The 12,124-nt window shown below is 36.0% G+C and overlaps 1 protein-coding gene across 1 annotated transcript in view; it reads right to left on the reverse strand.

Moving 5' to 3' along the window:
• The window catches only part of LOC120350764 (hemicentin-2-like), an 822,623-nt gene that overhangs the window by 437,765 nt on the left and 372,734 nt on the right, over positions 1-12,124 (reverse strand). The gene's annotated exons all lie outside the window — the stretch shown is intronic.

Below are 12,124 nucleotides of genomic sequence, written 5' to 3' on the forward strand. Positions count from 1 at the left end.
ACAGGCTTCTTTTTTTTCTATCCGTGAATGACCATTCATTTAGTCAATAGTTAATAGTTGACCGAGCGAAGTGAGGTCTGAGACTCAAGTCGACGGTTTGGCATTTCTCTTAATGTTTAAATGTTTATGTTTATATGTTGAGCACTTACGGCGAAACGCCGTAATAGATTTCCATGAAATTTGCCAGGTATGTTCCTTTTTTAATTGCGCGTCGACGTATATGAAAGGTTTTTGGAAATTTTGCATTTCAAGGATAATATAAAAGGAAAAAGGAGCCTCCTTCATACGCCAATATTAGAGTAAAAATCGGACTATAGTATTATTCATCATAAATCAGCTGACAAAATGATTACACAGATGTATGGAGAAGCCAGTTTATTGCTGTATTTCCATAAGGTCAATAGTTTCAATCAGGTACTCGTAGATGAGAATTCTGCTTGAGGTCTACTGTTCACAGAACTACTAATTTTTGAAAGCTATTGAGTTTGATTGACTCTATTGAATAAAACAAAGTTCTTGCACGAACAGAGCTCACAATAAACGTAGTTTATCTCTCGTCATAATTGATTAGTTTTGTTAGCAAATGTTCATCAGTAGAATGCTCTACAATTCAATGGAATTTTGTTAGAATGTTTCATTCTACAAATTACCAATTGAAAACTGATTGATATTCCATGGAATGTATAATGTAAGTGTGATAATTAATAATTAATGAACAGTAGGTAGTCATTATTGTTGTTGATAATTCCTGGAGTTCAAGTAGCCTACAATAATTATTAACATTTCAATCAACCTCCATCTACATAATTTTATTCAGAACTAATAACTATAGTGAAGTCCACGTTATATGATAGCAGTATTCGATTTGCATTGGTGTTGCTACCCTTGTACAAAGCAGAAAGCGATATTTTCTAGCTCTGCAACGTTGCCAGATCGTTTTTTAACAATGTAGAAATATAATTAGATGAATATATATTCAATCTAAGTTATGTGAGTTCATTATTAAATCATTGATGAATATTTTTATCCGTTGACGAATTACATTTATAGCTTAATTATTTCGAACAATAAATTATGTTGTCTGATTTTTATGCAGATTTCCTTACTGTAGGCTTCGACAATGAGGATAATATATTATGATACTTTATCAGTTCCTTTTTTTCTATAGTTTCGGTGATCTGGGTTTCTAATTTTAAATGTTATTTTCCTATAACAGATGATACCTTTTGGTAGAGAGTTGATGGGGAGGATATTTTTCATATTCTTTCCGAAGAATGGACATTGATATGTCCAAAGCTCCGCCAATTTATGTAGATGCATAACAATATAATTATCTATAGTTATTATATCACAAATTACTTTTTCATATCATATACAGTTCAATAATTATTTTCTTAGTCTATATTATGTAAATCCATCTATAATTTTGCTGTATTGTAAGCTATTGTATATAAGTGTATAAGCAAGTATATATTGTAATCTACATAAATAAAGTACTCGATCAATCAATCAATGTTTCAATTGTAAAGATCGAACCTGAAAATTAAGCTACTGTCATCCTCACATACTTAATACCGGTTGCACAAAAACCGGTTAATTTTAATTGTTATTATTTCCACGAGAACCAATCAGAGAAGCCATCTTTTCGAAAAAAACCTTCTCTGATTGGTTCTCGTGACACTTAATCACGGTTGAAATTCAACCGGCTTTTGTGCAACCTGGCCTCTGTCATCATTCTTTTTTGTGATTCGATGAATATAATGGATGCAGGGGCGATGCGTGACTTTTTGGCTCAGTCATCTCCAGGAACAATTCAATTGAAAGTTTGAATGAAAGCTGCACCCCCTCCCCTATTTTTAAGATAATGTTTCATTTTGGACGATTATTTATCGAGAAAGATGACATCTAGTATGAGATAAGCTCACTATTAAAAATCCTAGAGTTGAATAGTCTAGAATTTGACTGAATCTCAAGCTCGGAAACTGGCTCTCAAATTAATTTGAAAAATTGAAATGAAATACTTTATCCTTCATTGATTCATACAAGAATGACAGGGAGAGAAGGAATAAGGTAACCTTGTGCTATTCCACTCCCAAATTTAGATAAGGTAACACATATTCCGAAATAGGTTAAGTCTTGTAGTTGTTCACTTCACTAAATTTTCTGTTGTTAATTATTTTCACAAAGTAGATTTTCAAATTGAGATGCTCTAAAACCAAACAAAGAAGAAATAATATAATAATAATTATCAATAACAAATAGCAAACAAATTAATATTATCGTACGGTTTGCAAGACTGGCGCGGAACAGTGTAATCGCAGAAAATAGCGATGTATTTGACCGTTTACTCCACCATCATTTATGGAGAGAGAGAGAGAGAGAGAGAGAGAGAGAGAGAGAGAGAGAGAGAGAGAGCGAGAGAGAGAGAGAGCGAGTGATGATGCAGAAGAGTGGTTTTAACCAATGCTGAATAGCATTAGTGGAATCGCAAGTTTTTGAGAATCACATTGAACGGATGGAACTGATGATGCTGTAATCTACTTTATTCAAACTTGGCGCGCTCGCAAAAAACGATTCTATTTTGGTTTCTTCGCTTTTTTTTGTATTTATTTTGAATGTTTTCAATCTAATAATAAACACATTACATATCAATTTCTGTCCAGTCATCGGCGAAACCAGAGATGACCGGACGACTCACCTCTGAATGGATGAGATATGTAGGAAGAATCATAACTAGAGAAATCTACTGTATTATGGACCCTTATATCAGTGGTAAGTTTTTGGCGTCGTTACTGATTCACAGTGGTTACAGAATCGAACATCATCGTCATCGTCATCATCATAATCATCATCAACATCGACATCATTTGTAGCGGATTCATGAAAGACATACGCAGACAAACTCATGTCATCTTCGCGTTGAACTCCATCAGACAAAACAGTATTGAAGTTGAATTGTGGTGTAGCATTATATATACAAGACATGCCAAGCTGGCAGCCGCTTCCTTGGAGCTCCATTGTTCAACTGTGACGTCACGATCTCTGCTTCTGACAAAGACGCTTCCTTCCTACTCTGATTCACTTGAAATTGTCAGCATCACTTGAAAATAACATCGATGTCGACATTATTTGATGAATATCAGCTGCAGTGGAGGAGTAAACTGTCAGTATTTCCCATGCAATACTTGCCATCCAATGACTACTGACTGTTGAAAGTGTACTACTACATTATAGAGAGGATCACGTTATAATGGCAGTGTTTGATTAGCAATGGTATTGCTATCCTTGTTTATCATTCAACAAAGCGGATACCGCAATCTCTTTCTCACTTTGCTCTGAGAAGAGGAAAGAAAAGAAGAAGTAGGAGAAAAAGAAAAATTATATTATTGATAATAATAATGGTGAGAATGGTAATAATAATCATAAGAATGGTAATAATAATCATGATGATAATAATAATATTTGATGAGTGGTCAAGCAAAACCTCAAGAAGAAGGGAGAAGGCTCAAAACCTCAAACACCAGTGCTGCCTTATGTCCCAGAGGAGATTGAGGTCAGGTTAGGTTAGGTTAGGTTAGGTCTGTTGTGGGGAATGAAAAGTGCCGAGTGTATTGGAATTACTCATTCTCCACCACCAGCTTTTAAGAGCCACAAATCCTTATACTGTCCTACTTGACATAGTGACAAAGACAATGTATGTAATCGAGTTCTCAGCACCAGCTGAAGGCAACATTGTCAGCAAGGAGGAGGAAAAACAGGCAAAATATCAAGACCTATTGATAGAGCTGCGCAGGCTTAATCCAGGCTACTCCATAAGAATGGTGGTGTTGATCATAGGAGTTTTGGGTGGCATGAAACCCTCGTTTTTGGTCAACCTCAAAACCATTGCAGCCTGTGAGAGAGCTGCTACTGCACTCGCAGGTCAAATGCAGAAGGCTGTTATCCTTGGAAGGAGAAGAGTAAGAAGAAGAAGGGGAAGAAGAAAAAGGAGAAGAAGAAGAAGAAGAATATGATGAAGAAGATGAAGAAGAAGAAGCAAAAGTTAGATGAAAGAAAAGGAGCAGAAGCATCATGTCAGATGAAACATCATCAGCAGAAGCAAATATCGTATTAGACAGCAGCTGGAGAAGCTATTGGATGATGTAGCAGTGTAACGATTGTGTTGTCATGAGCAAGTGACGTGTGACAGCTGTTGACTTGGAACACGGAAGTGGGTGACCTGCTATGCAAATCGATTCCAATGAAGAAGCGATCAAACCTCGAGAATATCTGGGAGCAAACTTGGAGATAGACGAGACACGTATGTAACTCCACTATTATGTTCCTGAACACTTCGTTAGGAGTTGGGGATGATTGTCTATGTATTATTCCGTCACTCAGACACGTGAATATGTTGTGTATTGTATATATAAGCACATATCCGAACCTTGTCTGTGATGAAAAGGACAGACCATATTGAACTAAAAGGTCTTTTAGTTAGTTTGTAACTATTATTTAGTTATAACTACTATCATAGAGAAACGATAGCATAAGTAGATATCCAATGGTATAGGGCGTTTATGTCGCAACTTTTACTGTTATCCCAAGCCGATAATCCACGTAGTTCTTTCCTATGCAGCTGTGTGACGCTGCTAGTCTCTCATATTGTGCCGTTCATACACTATCACCCCAACAAAACAGTAAAAATTGGGAATAATCGACAGTAATCGGCTTGAGATAACAGTAAAAGTTGCGACATAAATTCCCTATACCATGGGATATCTACTTATGCTATTGTTTCTCTATGGTATTATCAAGTCACTCAGATACGTGAATATGTTGTGTATTGTATATATAAGCACATATCCAAACCTTGTCTGTGATGAAAAGGACAGACCATATTTAACTGAAAAGGTCTTTTAGTTAGTTTGTAACTATTATATAGTTATAACTACTATCATAGAGAAACGATAGCATAAGTAGATATCCAATGGTATAGGGCGTTTATGTCGCAACTTTTACTGTTATCCCAAGCCGGTAGTTCACGTAGTTCTTTTCTATGCAGCTGTGTGACGCTGGTAGTCTCTCAAATTGTGCCGTTCATACACTATCACCCCAACAAAACAGTAAAAATAGACAATAATCGGCTTGAGATAACAGTAAAAGTTGCGACATAAATTCCCTATACCATGGGATATCTACTTACGCTATTGTCTCTCTATGGTATTACTTCGTCACTCAGACACGTACGTCTGTTTTAAATTGTATTAATAAGAGTTACTTCATTCTGTTATGAACACTTATAAAAGAATGTATGATTCCAATTTCTACAAAAGTGGAGGCTGGAGATGTGTGTTTTCTATGTATTCCTAGGTTTACTGTATTGAAGATTAATAAAAACAATATAAAACATGTAGTAAACTTTTTATTTGAAACATTTCAACGACTAGTTCAGTCTACTTTGGCAATTTTTGAATTTGAATTTGAACTTGAACTGGTCGTTGAAATGTTTCAAAGTTCTAAATATAGATTGTACTACATGTTTTTATATTGTTTTTATTAATTTTAATAGAGTAGCTCATACAAGTGAAGTAATTCTATGATGTAGATGATATGGAGATTTGATGATCTACACATACAAACTCCTAGATTCCACGTGCCTGTTGCACAAAAGATGGTTAAATTTCAACCGTGATCAATTCCACGAGATCCAATCAGAGAAGCTGTCTTCTCAACAAAGCCTGAAACGAAATCATCACCTGAAATCATTCACGGTTAAAATTCAACCGGCTTTTGTAAAGGCTATTTGAGAAGACGGCTTCTCTGATTGGCTCTCGTGAAATTAATCACAGTTGAAATTTAACCGGCTTTTGTGCAACTGGGCCTAACAATAATACCTCTCTTCTTATATGTATTATCAATTCACTTACGTAGAACTCAGTGGTATATAACTTTCTCATCATCTTCAATAAAAATACTAAGAAATTGTAAAAAATCACAGATTTATTGATACTTAGAAAGATTGGTTTCGGTTGTTACACCATTGTCAATCTCTGATAAACTGAAACTAAATACAAGAGCAGCAGAATTCATACAAGAAGGAGAGTACTGCTATTGGTCAAGGGAATGAACACTTGCCATCGGCCTAGACACTCTCCTCCCACTTAACGCTGTCACAAAATGGCGGCTTGAGCAACAGACTCGCCATGTTATAGTATATTTCGCACCTAGGGCCGAAAATTAGACTTTTCCGGCTCGAAATCGGTTTTCAAGGACTAGATAAGATTGAGAGCCGGAAAAACATTTTTGCCTGTGGTGCGAACACTATTTTTCGCCACACAGAAAAATAAACAATATATTTAAGATAATAATATTGTTTACTAAGCACTTCCGAAAGCAGAAGTGGAAGGTCATAGCTCTAGCAAATCTGAGGTAATCTTTATATCAAGAAATTGACCAAGTACTTTCATTTTCTATTCTGATTTGTCTAAATAACCTGAAAGATTATGTTCAATTATGTGGGAGGTTGAGTTTATACTTATTTATTCTTTCAAATGACAATAAGATGATATTATTATAAATGTTTTTCATTATTGAATAATAAACACAAATAATGAAAAGTTTTTTGATCAGCTGTTTTCTGATCACCTTTTTCAGTTCCATGTTAGCGGCTGGAAAGGGTAGACCACTCTTTCCGGCCTAGGCTGGAAAGAAACCTGTTCTGTCGTCAGACGAGAGTCGTCTGCAAACAATGTCTTTCAGATCTATGTAGGGACTGGAAAACAGCTGCTTTCTGTGCAGTGTGGCGAAAACATAATTTACTTTCTGAAAGTAATATTTACTATATTGTTCCCAGAAAGTCCATTTCGTGACACCGTTAAGTGGGAGGAGACTGTCTAGCTGGGCCAATGGCAGGCGCTCATGCCCTTGACCAATAGCAGTATTCGCCTACTAGTATGAATTCTGCTGCTCTTGTATTTAGTTTTAGTTCATCAGAGATTGACAATGGTGTAACAACCGAAACCAATCTTTCTAAGTATCAATAAATCTTTGGTTTTTGACAATTTCTCAGTATTTCCATTCAATATATATATTAATAATTATCACAATATCAACTACACAAAAAGTTTCTCATCATCTTTGAAAATATAATTGCAGTATTTGGTTTTCAAATCTCTGTTAGTGGATATCAAATCTAGAGTTTGAATATTTAGTTTCAGTTCAGTAAAGTTCGACTATTTATACTAATTGGTATGATGTATGGAGCTTTGAAAATTTGGAGTGGAGAAGAATCTGAAACTGTGAGTCTTGGTTGCACAAAATCCAGTAAAATTTTAACCGTGATTAATTCCATAAGTACCAATCAGAGAAGCCATCTTTCCAAAAACGCCTTTTAATTTGGAAAGTTTTTTCCAAACCTCCGTTTTTGGAAAGACGGCTTCTATGATTGGTTCTCGTGGAATTAATCACGGTAAAAATATAACCAGCTTTTGTGCAACCGGGCAATAGAGTTTCAGGCGTTTTTGAAAAGACGGCTTCTCTGATTGGTTCTCCTGGAATTTTATAACGGTTAAAATTCAACCAGCTTTTGTGCAACATGATCTGAGTCATCTTCCTTCTTCGTGATTTATTGAATCTATGAGTCTCCTCATAAGTAGAGAAATCTACGATATTATGAACTGTGCCGTGCTTTGAATTTAGAAAGTTAATTTTGAATTTAGAATTTAGAAGCACACACAATATAACTTAATAAAAGGGATGCTTGATAAACATACCTAGTGCTAGAGAACGGGAAACCAGAAATGACAAGAGAGACAACGAAATAGAGAGAAGGTATCAACTATATTGTCACCTCTTACAGTTAAATTCAACAATTAATAAAACAAAGAAGTTACATCATGAAAACCGAAAATAAAATAATTAAATTTAGAAAGTTATCTCTGATATACTTAATTCGGTAATAACCTACTCTGTATGCTCTACATTTGAAAACGTTTTAGATTGAATCATAAAAGCTTAAAGGACTCTAATTTCAAAAGAACAGTTATTGAAAATTACCATAGATATGTCTCAGAAGTTAATCATAAATGACAATTAATATTTTAAGAAAAGATCCACATAAAATTCATAAAATTCTTAGAACATTAAATTTAGAACACACTTGGAAACTTTAAAACACTATCAAAACATTATCAAATATTAATGATCCCCAATAATAACTATTCAGTATCTTTATATCAAGAAAGCTGCAAAGACAAACATTCCTCAAGTATCACATCATGGAATACTACCTTGGAAAAAACTATTCAAAAAATATATGTCAACAAAACAAATTTAGAAAAGGTTAGGGTCCTTGAAACTTCATTTGATCCTTTACAACTTTAAGATGAGAATTATTTTAAAACATTAGTTTAATCAATAAGGGACCTTTAAACATTTCGTATACTCATTCAACTTTCAATAGTTTAGAAGATTATAATAATTTATAAATTTAAAGAAAACTGAAATTCCCAGCTGGATCCTTACAGAGAAAATATGGCCTCACATTTCAATGTAAAGATACAACCGAAAATCTATTACTCAAACCAAATTAAAAAAATTAATAATCCATCTATCCCCAATAATATCTCAAAATTACGATTTAACAAAAAGTCTAATTCCGCACGTTTTAATTGATTGAAAGTCTGTCGTCACTAAAACCCATTTTGTCACATCCGGAGTTCCTGGGACGTACGTTTAAATTGGAAAAAGTTGTTACCTCATAGCCGTTTCTTCAATTTGAATCTAGGCTCGGTGATCGAGCTCTACAGGTCCAGATGGACAGGAGACAGCATACCCCAAGCTTCTAGGATGGCCATCGATTCAGAGGCGTCTCAGCGGCTTAAAGACACACGTTCATGAACCCATGAAATGATGGATTCGTACGTTGATCCCATACTTGATGTTCCCGTACTTACACCGCTTTAGTAGCGGTTATAGGAGAAAAATCTCCATTGTGAGGTGACAATTTGATACTCTCTCTCTCTCTTCTTAATTAAAGCGACTACAGAGGCAAAAAGACTAAAAATGCTGCTGGAACAAAAGGTTCCAGAGCCAAATACTAAAAAAAGCCTAAAGCTGGCATGGAAGCCATGATTAATGCAAAGTTCTGAACAGACTACATTTAGTACTGCTTATGACAGTCGACAGACGCTGAGTGAGTCCACTTCGCTTTTCTCGTCTTGAGGTGGACAGCTGTGAGATCGTCCATACTAAATAGACCTAACCAACACCAACTGTGATTGGCAGTTACTATTCTCTAGAAAAATTTCCACCAATAGAAAGGGACGTTACAACTACAATTTAAGATACATTCTCTCACCAAGTGACAGCTATTTTTCCTAGGCAGCTATAAATTCCTTGCCTTATAAGGTCGTGAACCAGACTTATATTCTAGGAAAAATGTTGATCTTCCCACAACTTCTACACACACACCTATAGAGTCGACACTACACAACGCAAAAAGTAAGGCTCATGAACTAAGCTGTTGCTCCAGGAAAATTGACGTTATTCTTAGGATCATAGCTTCTACGCACACACTTACAGAGTCAACACAACACAACACAGAAAAGCAGAACAGCAAAATCCATTTTTATAACAGGCTAACTTCTCAGGCTAATTTGCATAATTCTCATCACTCATAATTGTAACAATATTTATTGTTACAGAACAAAAAATCAATTATTATAAAATACATTAATATTGTGATCTCGTTAAAATTGTAGTCTACTCATGATACGAAATCATGCTTATATTTCCAGGAACTGTTTTGTGAATGAATTCAATACAAAACTGAAATAGTTTTTTTTTGCTAGCCTAGTTTCAGCCCAATGGTCTCAAAATGCAAAATCTGTCTGCTACCACTGAACCAATCAAAGGATCGATCTCCTTCCAATCTAGAATTCATTTATTTGTATCATCCCTTACATATTTATCCATTTGTTACATATTTATTCACATCAGTTATCAGTCAGTTACCTTTTCTACAAGTTATGTGTTTAAAACATATGATAATATAGGGCATCTTCAGCATGAAGCAACTCTAATGAAGCAACAGCCTAAGGCGGGATGCACACCGGAGAAACGCATTTCGTGAAGCCCTCTTTCATGAAACTTGTTTCATGCAATCCGTTTCACTCGCGCATGCATACAAAAGAGACGTTCCCTGCTTAATGTTATCATTCGATTGCGAGCAACTTTCGTTTCACGTTTCCTGAAACTTTTTTCACGAAACGCGTTTCTCCGGTGTGCATCCCGCCTTACTATTATTGCAACCTTACTATAAATACAGCCTAACTATAACAACAGCCTCACTATAACTAGTAGTTCTGCGAGCAGTAGACCTCGCTCATGAATAGCCTACAACTTTCAAACTAATGAGAAGGGCCATTAAATAAGTACAGTATATTGTGAAGATTTATCCATTTCATCTATTATTCTCTCCATTCAAAGTGCTAAAGACATTGTTTCCAGGGACACCAGACTTATAATAATGTCTCTCAAGGAGGTACCTTCAGATCGTCCACATATTTACAATATTACGAATTTTCTAACAATTAATTATAAGAAATCGGTCAACTGACAGAAGAATGGAATATGCAGTAGGCAATTTAGACTATGAATCGTCTCACAGACGATAAGGTGCGTACAGACTTTCGCTCTGCTCCGCAACCGAACGTCACTCCAGCAGAGCGATTGATGATCGACCGGCGAGCAACAGTGGTTCGACCGGGGAACAAGAGAAGATCTAACATCTTCCGTAACGTTCATGATGGGTCCGTGGGCGGAGCGACTGTGGTTCGATGGTGGGACGAGGGCGGTACGAGGGAGGAGCGTGCTCGGTGCGGGTTGGAAGCGCGAATATGTTTACGCAGCTATAGTGAGACGGAAATGATTCTAAATAACATGGGTTTGTTGGTGACAGGAGGTTGCTAATTATGTTTTTCATGAAAAGTGGATTCAATGTTATGGCGGCTTGTTATGCCTATGCAGAATGTTTATGCCCACAAGTCGGTTCCCGATCTCATACGAAAACAAGAGCTAACTAAGCTGTGATGTCTCCGGCCGGTTCGGTAGGTCTAGAAACTATTCATCCATGAAACAGGGAAATATCGTGTTGAAAAGGGAAGAAGAAATGGGTGCAATCATGTGAGAAGTTTTCTTCAATTAAATACAGTATGATTTGGAGCGGCTCAGACGTTTCAAGGTTCACCGCTGACAAATCTTGTCCTCTATCGATAGCATTCCAACGATACCATTCATTCAATACAGCACATTTTAGAGCGGCACAATTTATATTAAAACCAGAGGCCTTATCAAAAATCGTTACACGTACTTTTCTGCGCCTTGTTTCAAAGAACTTGCATACCAAATTTCATCCGAATCGGACAATAACTGCGACTGTAACTGCGGTACAAACAAACAAACAAACAGACAATAGCCGATCGAGTCGAAACTAAGACCTCAGCTCCGCTTCAGTCAATTACAGTCTTACTATAACTGCAACCTTACTATAATTACAGCCTCACTATAACTACAGCCTCACTATAACTACAGCCTTACTATAACCACAGCCTTACTCGAATGTAACTTCATGCACTAATCCCTCCCAATACCGAATTGTAGAGCTTCACGAATAAAAGCATTACATACAGGGGGTCGCTTCAGCCAGCGAATTCGCCAACTCAGCTATGCTAATGGAAAGATGAATTATTCATACAGATCTCGTTTTATTGGCCAGAAGAAATCGAAACGGTGTGTCTGTTATAGTGAGGTCCACGTTATAATGGCAGTATCTGATTAGAATTGTTGTTGCTATCCTTGTCTATCATTCGACAAAGCAGATGACGCTATCCTTCTCTAGCTCCGCAACGTTGCCTTCAACAATTTTAAAATATAATTATTCAACAAATATTAAAACTTGATTATGGAATTTATTATTTGAACATTGGAAAATATATATTATGATTTCTTTTTGTGTAGTTGAGAAGTTGATATTGTGGTAATTATTCATATTGAATGAATCTCTGGTAAACTGTTTATCAGAGATTGACAATGGTGTAATAACCGAAACCGGTCTTTCTAAGTATCAATAAATCTGTGGTTT

The sequence above is a fragment of the Nilaparvata lugens genome, chromosome 4 (assembly GCF_014356525.2).
Source record: "Nilaparvata lugens isolate BPH chromosome 4, ASM1435652v1, whole genome shotgun sequence".
NCBI lineage: Eukaryota > Metazoa > Arthropoda > Insecta > Hemiptera > Delphacidae > Nilaparvata > Nilaparvata lugens.